The sequence below is a fragment of the Sinocyclocheilus rhinocerous genome, unplaced genomic scaffold (assembly GCF_001515625.1).
Source record: "Sinocyclocheilus rhinocerous isolate Xijiao unplaced genomic scaffold, SAMN03320098_v1.1 scaffold4497, whole genome shotgun sequence".
NCBI classification, from domain to species: Eukaryota; Metazoa; Chordata; class Actinopteri; order Cypriniformes; family Cyprinidae; genus Sinocyclocheilus; species Sinocyclocheilus rhinocerous.
Genome location: NW_015656215.1, coordinates 36,892 through 47,618, shown reverse-complemented (window position 1 = coordinate 47,618; position 10,727 = coordinate 36,892). Strand labels below are relative to the sequence as shown.

General features: G+C 38.5%; 1 long non-coding RNA gene across 1 annotated transcript; it reads right to left on the bottom strand.

Annotated features, from left to right (window-relative positions):
• Positions 1-2,361: 2,361 nt before the first annotated feature.
• LOC107719907 (uncharacterized) lies at positions 2,362-8,820 on the bottom strand. Its single transcript, XR_001637561.1, has 3 exons — positions 8,811-8,820; positions 7,568-7,572; positions 2,362-2,536 (listed from the first exon to the last, which is right to left on the bottom strand). It is a non-coding gene; the product is annotated as an uncharacterized LOC107719907 (long non-coding RNA).
• Positions 8,821-10,727: the final 1,907 nt, after the last annotated feature.

Genomic DNA, 10,727 nt, shown 5'->3' with positions numbered 1-10,727 from the left:
TGTAAGCTAAGGAAACCATACCACAATGTCTTGTTTAAGAAAACTTTATTTATTGTTTTTTCTTCCCTTGTTTCAGTCACATGGAAGGTGCACATTCCAGTGTGACTGGTGTTTATTGGTGTGGGGTCTTGGTCTTTGTAAATAGGAAAAGGTACATGGAAATTAGACAAATAATGTTTGTTGGATAATGATGATTCTCTTTGTCTTACCTTTCCCTTTGGAGCTTCCTAGTGGGAGGGGCCGGCCCGCAAACAGGAAGCCATATTTTTTCCATCCATGGGCAGGGAGGAGCTTACTCACTGAGAGTGTGGAGAATGTTATTTGAATGTTATTTGGGATGCATGTCTTTTAAAATGCACATTGGGTTTCATGATGGAAAATAGTGTGTATTAAAGAAGATGCTAATGTCAATGTTTGTATGATGATGTTGAAGATCATGGACATTTTCAAGTGAAGTTTGGGCTAATTAGATCGTAATTGAAATAGTATTATCATTGGACTGTTCGAATTTGAGGGGAGGAGCCCTTCTTATAAAAGCCTAACTGTTTGGTAAAGAAAAGGAAGAGAGGGACAAAACTGAATCTTAGTTGGATTAGTGGCCAACGCTCTCTTTATGTGAAGGGCCAATCCCCTGTGTAAGTTTTCTTTTGGTTTTGTTTTATTTGTATTTTTTTTCTGTTCGGAAACACATTGGATGACTTCTGTTCCATTGCTTGATGCATGCCTGAAATGACAATTAAAGCAACCTCAAGAGACTTCAGAGTTTTTTGCTTGTTTTTGCCGCCTACTTTGCCACTGCCAAGAACGTCCGCACTACAAATGGTGTCAGAAGTGGGATTGACGTCTCTGTGGGCTAACCATGGGCGGTAGACAAGGACAACTGGAAGTAGCAGGATGGCTGCCAAAGCGCATGCTGTTTCTCAGCGAGTTACCAGGGCTCACCCAGTGTTGTTTTTAGAAGAAGAGGATATACGGTGGATGCTGACAACGCGGTAAATGCTGAAGAAATGGATTTGGGCGTTGCTGCATGTGAGGAAGCTATTTTAGACTCTTTCTCTCGGGCTGTAAATGTTCAAGAAGTGGATACTGAACCTGTGGTACGACCCAAAACTGTGAAAGTTAGTACCCCTCGAGATAAAGCAGACCACATGATGCTGGAACAAGACTTTTTGAATGAAATGAGACAATTTATGCAGCAACAGCAAAGGAATGAGAAAATTTTGTTTGAAGAGTTGCATAACTTAAAGGCCACCATTCTCCCAAAGCCCAGGAGTGAATGGGGATTTGAGGAACAAGCAAGTCAATACACCCATCATCATTCCTTGCCTTTACCAAGGACTTATTTACAACCGTTGGGTGGGGTTACATCACCTGCGAAAAGGTACATGGAAATTAGACAAATAATGTTTGTTGGATAATGATGATTCTCTTTGTCTTACCTTTCCCTTTGGAGCTTCCTAGTGGGAGGGGCCGGCCCGCAAACAGGAAGCCATATTTATTCCATCCATGGGCAGGGAGGAGCTTACTCACTGAGAGTGTGGAGAATGTTATTTGAATGTTATTTGGGATGCATGTCTTTTAAAATGCACATTGGGTTTCATGATGGAAAATAGTGTGTATTAAAGAAGATGCTAATGTCAATGTTTGTATGATGATGTTGAAGATCATGAACATTTTTCAAGTGAAGTTTGGGCTAATTAGATCGTAAGTGAAATAGAATTATCACTGGACTGTTTGAATTTGAGGGGAGGAGCCTCTCTTATAAAAGTCTAACTGTTTGGTAAAGAAAGGGGAGAGAGGGACAAAACTGAATCTTAGTTGGATTAGTGGCCAATGCTCTCTTTATGTGAAGGGCCAATCTCCTGTGTAAGTTTTCTTTTGGTTTTGTTTGTATTTTTTTTGTTTGGAAACACATTGGATGACTTCTGTTCCAATGCTTGATGCATGCCTGAAATGACAATTAAAGCAACCTCAAGAGACTTCAGAGTTTTTTGCTTGTTTTTGCCGCCTACTTTGCCACTGCCAAGAACGTCCGCACTACAAATGGTGTCAGAAGTGGGATTGACGTCTCTGTGGGCTAACCATGGGCGGTAGACAAGAGCACAAATGTACCAATTCAGCTAAATTGATTTTTATTAAATTTGAGATTGAATTAAATAAAAAAAAAATTTAATATTTACTTTCCTTTTAATTTCCTACAGCTATTAGGACCCATTTTGTTTGAGTTATACAGGTTATTAGTAGCCTAATCCCTGTTTCCTCTCTACTTCTCCTCACTCCTCAGTGCCAGGCCTAATACATTGAAGGGCAGCTACTGTTCAACACAATGTAGGCCAAGATAGAACTAGGAACAATTCCCACTGTTTCTTTTTCTTTTTCTTTTGATGAGGTATCTGGTGTGTCCCTGCTAGTTTAGCTAACAGTCTAATACTGGGTTTATGAGTCTATTACAGAATCACCCGCAAGTGACACCTGCTTAGCCATATCTCTTAGAGAAAAAAACTTAAATAGGTAAAATCTTCCTTCTTCCTTATTTCTCTCCTTTTTACTGCCTAAACTTTCAGTTTTGTCATTATACCAACTGTTTGTAAACCCGTTGTGTTCAGTTGTGCTGTTTGTGATGGTCAGAGATCCAGTCTGATGATCCAGCTTCAGTCTGTTTCTGAGTTTCCCTTCAGAGCCATCATATGTACAGAAACATGCTTCATTTATTTCTCCTCTAGCGATGAGACTGTCCACAGCACCAGATCATCTTTTTATTTCAGTATTGTTGTGTAGCGTGACTGAACCTCCCTCCGTTTCAGATTCAGTCTTCTCTTTAATTTGATCCCAGCACCACACAGAAGAGTACAACATGAATGTTAGAACAAAATTAACTCTAAGTTGATGGATTTTCGTTTTGCACATGAGAAAGAACTGTACACGTTTGGAGCAAAACCTGCCTTTCGTCTTTTTCTGTGCAGAAGATCCCTGTGTACATTTATATCACCTCTTTGCAGCATTATACTTTTTAACAACTACGTAAACCCACTTTTATGGTATAATTTTGCTTTGCTGGTCATACCGTAGTAAATGTTTAATTTCTTGTCATGCTTTATAAATTAGATTAATAGCATAAATGTATTCAAATAAAATTAAAGTTTTTCCACGTTATTGCACTTTACTGTAAAATGCCCCTAATTTCTGATGCAGCAATGTAAATTTGCGAACATAATATTTTTTTCTGTCTTCTGGAGTTGTTTGCATCTTTATCTTGTAATGATAGCACTAAAATCATCCAAACTGTGATAAATAGAATTGAGTTACTCACTGTGGGCGATAAGCATGAATCTCTAGCATGTGCTCTTTTTGCCGCTGGTGATTTGAAGTGTATAGACGTCTGAATGAGCTCTGCTGATGTTCCTGATGGTCAGATCTCCTTCATATAATGTGGTCTGACGGCTGGCTCGGTTGACTTCAGCTATGAAAGAGTCTTTATCGCTAAACTTCCATAGTATCCTGTCATCACTCCTCAGCTCAGGAACATCAGTTTGTAGAGTGACAGACTCTCCTGCTGTATATCGCAGTGTGTTCACTGCCACAGCGAGAGAAACATGGAGAAGAAACGTGTGAATGTGAACATCGATACAGTTATCAATATACTTTGATAGCTACTCACGCCACACAAGAACGTTGAATTTCTTGTAAGAGACTTTAATGCTGCTCTTGATCTGCAGTTTGTAAACTCCAGAGTCGGTGCTTTTGGAGTTGGTGATGGTGAGATCTTCAGGTTTGTCTCTTTACTGCCGGTGATCTTCATCTGATAATCTCCAGAGATTGGGATCCTGACGTCGCTGATGGTCAGATCTCCAGTCTGATGGTCCAGCTGCAGTTTGTCTCTGAATCGCTCATCATCAGTGTACGAGATCTTACTGCATTCTGGTGGATTTGAGCAATAACCGTTTCCCGTTATAATCAGTGAAGCTACCTACACAGTAAAATCAGCAGTGTAATATTTGCAGTGTTAAAAGTTATTAATTCCCAAAGAGTTGAATTAACAATCTACAGTGTTAAACAGTACTCATGCTCAGTGTTGTTATATGGTGTAATTTCACTTTTACTCTAAAAGTGCGGAATAAAAAACCTGCAGAATTGTTTGGACTCTGCCCTTCAATGACTGCTGCCTCGCAATGCGACGATGCCATTTTTTCTTCAAGCGACCGAGATGTAAGTTGGATTGCTTTTCTCTTTATAAAAGTACACATTATCAACAACATTTTTGTTGATAATTTTACTCAAAATATGATTGGTGGTGAACACATTTAGAGATTACTAACTGCGCGTGTTTTTGTCAGGTTTAGTGTTAAGTTCGTGTTCGTGAGGTGCAGAGATGTAACGTTAAGTTACAGAAGAGTGTGAAAGTTTCTCATGCCGGTTCGATTTCCTGAAAAAAGGTGATTAATGTTACGTGTAAAATAACTTTTTGGAATGTGCTTACAATTTATGTTACATATGCTTTTAGCTTCTTTCATTTCAGTTCGCTGACAGAGCCTCTAGCCTCCATTCCCGCCGAGGCCTGGTTTTACTATGAGTCTGGCACTGAAGTCTGAAGCAACCACATTTCTTCTCAAATGAGAGAATTCATCAAATGGTAAATTTATATTTGTTTTTGAAAGCATTGAGTTTGGCATTTCGCAGTTTCCATGCTTTGAAACGGTAATAGTGGGACTGTTAAACATTACGCGCTAACAATTTCGTTTTTGTGACGCATAACACCGTGTTGAAGTGTCTGTCTCGCCCGCTGCAAACAAGCAGTTTCTCTGCAGACAGAGCTGGCATAACGCGGAACATTTACCAGTCATTTGATTGACGTTATCTAATGCAAAACTCTGAAATTAGAGCGCGTTTAAAAACTTCCATTCGCCATAGGCTTAAGTGTGAACCAATCACAGCACACCTCGCTTTTCAGACTGATGAGCTTTGTAAAAATCGAAAGGCGGGGCATAGAGGAGAAACAAAAACGTACAGTATGTGGAAAATAATGTTTTTTTAACGTTAAACCACATAAATACATTTCATTACACCAAATACACAAAATAATGTTCTTTTTAGCAACATCACATGACCCCTTTAATGAATGTGACTGACTAATTAACTTCTGATATATATTTTAAAGTTGCCACTTTGCCCATTTGTTAAATAAAAGTTGAAATTTATACATCTGTCTGAAGACTCTTGATTTTATGTCTAATCTTGTACATTAACACCATACAATAGCATTTTTTTGTTTGCACTGAAAAGAATACTTTATTAATAACACTTAAAGGATTAAAACAACACCAGGGGTGTTAAATACCCCATAGTGTAAAATTTGAACAACAATAGCAAGTGTAACACTTTACACTTGGAGTGTAATTTTTGTACACTGTAAGGTGCTATATTAACACTAAATATTCAACACTACGAACAGTGTACTTTTAACACTAGACAGATTGGGACCATATATTATCTTTAGTAGTGTTAAAATCAACACTTTAAGTGTTAAATTGACACTGCGTTTTTTACTGTGTACACTGTATCATGAATACATTTTTATATTATTTTATATTTATTATTTAATATAATATATTAAATGTTATATTATTGATCAATATGTGAATCCGTTGACCAGGCTACACATGACACGAGTTCTGGTCTCATTGCCACATTAATTTAGATGAGATTATATCAGATTAGTTGGAATTAAGCTGCTTCCTCAAGCTTTTTATGAAGTTATGTGCAAACATACAGACGTTTGTTATAAAGCAATATTGCAACTGCTTAAAAGCAATCTACTTTAAGCTATTAAAAAGGTCAAGAGCCCAACTAAAGCAAACACTGATCTCCATGATTTGTTGACATAATCATTAAAAAAAAACATAACTCGGTCACTACATGATGATTAGTTTAAAACATAATCAACACCACATGATCACCTTTCCGCTGGTTTGTCTGGCTGTTTTAACTCAGTTACCGCAGCCAAACAAAATCTAATATTAGCAATTTAAGGGTCAAGATCCAAACTAAAGTAAACACTGACCACTATAATGGTGACATAGAAATTGTGATTTTCGTCTTTGGTGATTCTGTTTGTTAACATCAGGTGTCTTCAATAATGGTCAATCATCATTAATTAATCACCTAATTACCTCATTAACTTTAACACTGCTTCAGTGTTACTTTTATGCCGAGGCACAAAGACTTTCACCATTGGCTCTGGCTTCGGCCAATTGTTATTGACTTACAGTTCAAAATAAAACTATAAATTAAACATTGTTTCTAGTTGATCTAAAATAAAATATGCTATATATATAAATATTCTCCGTGAGAGCAGAGCCCAAAGCTCGTGAACCCTGCACCAGACAGAGCTGTCTGCGATTCTTCCTATTGTGAAGTCATGCAATGTGAAACCCCCTGTCGCTGATCCATCGTGCAATGTGAACACAGCAGCAACTGACTGCTACTTCAGATAGTCACGCAGTGTGAAAACAACGGCGATCCGATGAGTTTGAAAATCGTGCAGTGTGAACTCGGCATTAGTGTCGACCCATATAGACACAGATCACCGATCAGTGTTAATTTAACACCAGGGATTTTGCTGTGTACTTAAAAAAACCTGGTACCGTAACGTTTTCATTTTTTAGAACCGACTTGGTACCGAAGTACGGGGTCTTTTGACAGCACTGGGCTACCCCTAGCAGCAGTAAGTTTAAGACAACATGCATATTATATACTGCATAATTTAGTATAGAGCTTGGGAAACTACGTCATTGCGGATTGCATTTTGGGTAGTCGACACCATGTTTTAAGACATGCTAAGTAGTGTACAATGACAACAAATACAAATCACCAGAGGAAAAACGACTATATTTATGTTAAATTTTTAAAGTGCTGCTTGCACTCGCTTAGAATAAATGGACTAATATTTAAATCCCTTGTGTTCATTCGAGCGCTGTCGTGTGGCCAGGACACGACACATACACACTCAAAGAAATCATATGGCCGCCTTTTATCATACGTACCACACACGTGACCAAAGTGATTTTTTTCAACAGAATACCTCAAAGGGAAACTCAACCCAAGACCGAGACGAATCTATCTGCTGCACAAAATCCACAAACCCTGTGACAAATGGCTGACCCCTTTTATGCCTCCCGGACACCCCATCGTGTCAGACTGTGGCAGCAAAAAAATTTAAAAATTGCAGAATACATTGACGTTCATTTGAACCCTTTGTCCAACTATGCGGTGCAAAAGGGGCTATAGACAGACATAACCTGCAAAGGAAATTTATGTGGAAATACAATGTGAATGTGTTATTTCTTTTTAAATCATCAATCACTCATCTATTTTAACTGAATAGGAGAGTATTGGTTTATTAATTTATTTTATAGGCACAAAAATAAAAAAACATTAAAATTCAAGTGGAAAAAGTCTTACATACTTGATAGAAGCAACAAGAATAGATAGCTTTCTGAAAGAAAAAAAAGTTCTTAAAAATTATTTTATAATAATACAGAACGATAAAGAGTAATGGTTACAGAAATACTTTTTCTTCAATAGATAGAATAATCATGATTACTGATTGATATATTCTTAAATAAGAAAAGGGCAGAGGTGTAAAGTCCAGGGGTCAGAAAGTAAAAGTCCTGCCATTGACTTCTTTTCTTGCTCTGCCTTTTGCCTCTCGTTTCTCCAGATCTCTGTTCCTCAGTTCCTGCCCTGGCGTTACCTGAGCCGTGTATTAGGCTTCTGTACCCCGGCCCTTCTCTGCGTGCTCAACAGGGAACTCCCCACTCTGACGTTGCGTCAGCACTGACGCTGGGACTCTGTGCGCTGATCTCTCCACGCCTTTCCCTCTCTGCCTTGTGGAGTGTCTGGATGCTCGTTTGAACTGCTCCTCTCTTCCTGTCTACATCCTCCGCCCTGGATTACGGCTCCTGGCCTTCTGCCTTAGCCGTGTTTTGTGTGAGACTTTAATAAACTTTTGAGTTGAACCAACTGAATCCGTGTTTTTCCCTGACAACACTATGAAATGAATATCTTACAGATTCGTTCACACATTTGCACTTCGTTGTTTCGGACGAGATAATTCGCCTGAAAGAGGTATTCAGGCAGCGAGCCAGTGAAGAAAACACTTTGAATGGACATGACGCCTTTGGATCTGTGTACTAGTGATGTCCGGTTCGCGAACGAATCGTTCGATTTAACCGGTTCTTCTTAGTGAACCGGTTGAACCAGTTCACCCAATCGGTCTGAATCATTTGAAACGGTTCGCGAGACCAGTAAGCATTAATCCACAAATTAATTAAATTATTCACTTTTTTTAATCTGGCTGACACTCCCTGTGAGTCGAAATAAACCAGTATCCCGGAGTAATTCATTTACTCAAACAGTACACTGACTGAACTGCTGTGAAGAGAGAGCTGATGATGAAAAGCAGCAAGTGTGCAGCGAGCCGGATAACGAACGTACATTCCCACTGCTGGAGCGGTTCTCGTTTTCGAGTCAAGAACCGGTTGCATCGGTTTTAGGATCACCGGTACACTCAACCGAGAACCGTTTCTTTAGGACGCGTCCGATTTGAGAACCGATGAGCTGATATTGCATTGCATATTGTATGTTCAGGGATGACAGATTGAGAAGCAGACATGCTATTTATGACTGGATGTAACTTTTCATACTTTGTAGTAAAAGTGGCTCTCCTATTAACTTTGTCCTATAAGTGCGGCTCTCGTGAAAAAAATAGTGAAGATCACTGTGTTAGATCATCCCGGCCCAGGAGGACAGACTTGATATCATTACGTCATCACGTTAGGGCGTATAATAACAAATGAATCGGTTTTTTTGAAACGAACTGTCCGAAAGAACCGTTTCGCGGAAAAGAACCGGACTTCCCATCACTACAGCACTACTTCCTCTGATAGTTATTGTGAGGAAACTTTTAATCTGTCATGCTTATAAACACTGTATATGAACTCCGGTACTAGCTAGACACACACAGACATCAAGAACCAGCATATGAATCTCAACAATGGTGACAAACAACAAAATGCTTCATGCTGCAATGCATGCTGGGTAACACCATAGTAAAAACTCCCATCATGCACTGCAATATGACTACTTATTGTCACCACTGTTGAGGATCGTATGATAAGTGTTCATGTCTAAAAGCGTGAGCCAATAGAAGTCTTTTTTTTATACATATATTTAAGCATTACAGTGGCATTTGTTTAATAGGACTTTTTTGCAGTAATAACTGAACGTCAGTCAATAAACCAAAGAGAAACACCTTCATGATGTTCATTCGAGTGACTTAAAAACAGAAAGTGTAAACGAGCCTGCTACTTAAAGCGTTGGATTTAACAATGCTCAAACATTTGTTGTGAAACAATATAGCAATTGCTCAGAAGCAAGTTGCTTAACATTGCTAAAAACTCTAGAGTCAAGAGACAAACTAAAGCAAACACTGACCACAATTATGGTGGCATCGTGTGTGTGTGTGTGTGTTTTCCTTTCCTTGACCACTCAAATATCAACGTCTAAACCTCTGTTAATTCTCAATAAGAGATTCTGCCGACATAAAGTCAATCTGGTTAGTAATGAGTGAAGCTGGTGATGCTGTTTGGAATATTTCCGCAAGTTCTTGATTAGATTTTTCATTTCCCACATTTTTTTTGTGATTTCGCTGTAATGAGAAATGTTTGAGAAAAGCATGATTTAGAAAGGACTCAAAGTACAAATATAAAAGTTACATATAAAAGAGAAATACATTTTTTGCTTATGTGTAAACTGTCACAGTTATGTTCGTTAGTTTTAGTTCATGGACTTTTAGCTTTGTTATACAGACTTCTAGTATGTTTTCCATCAGTTTCCAGTTTCCTTTGTCTATGTTTCCCGCATCATTTGTAATCATTAGTATCCAGCTGTGTTTGATTTATCATCTAATTTGGTTTGCTATTTAAGTTGTGCCTTTACAGCCAGTCTCTCTCCGGTCACCGTTATGATAAGTTTTGTGTATTACTGTCTGTCTGTCTGCTTTTGGAGTTATTATTAAAATTTGATTGTTTGACACTTGATCCTTAGAGCAGGGGATCAGTGTTGCCAATTTAGCAATTTTGTAGCTAGATTTAGTGACTTGCCCACCCCGTTTTAGACTTTTTTTCAAAAGTTTAGGGACAAATATAGCAACTTCTTGGACAAGCCTTATCTGAGTTCTCATCTTGCCCACTGATCTATAGTCATCTTTATATAGATCAGTGAATTTGCCATTGTGATGTCATCTAGTGACATTTAGCTACTTTCAATTGAAAGCAGTTGGCAACACTGCAGGGCAGGTTGCTTTTTGAACGCACCTGTGAGTATTTGTGTGCACTCTGAAGTGTATTACAGGGGTGTATTCCAGAAAGCACGGTTAACTTACCGTCAGCTAAACCCTGAACTTTCGGTTGATTAACCCCAAACCTTGCTTACTCGAGGTATGTGGTTCCAAAAACGCATCAGGGAGTAAGTTCATTAAACTCAGAGTATGTTCCTGGTTAAGACTCAAGACATTCTTAACAGAGCGACGAATCGACGAGTCACTATGGAAACGGACACTAATTAAAAGCGCATCATGCTGTTTCTTTCTTCTTCTTTTGTTCAATGCTCGTTTACATGCTTAGTGCATATCGCCACCTAATTGATGGTTATGCAATCATTTTTATTTA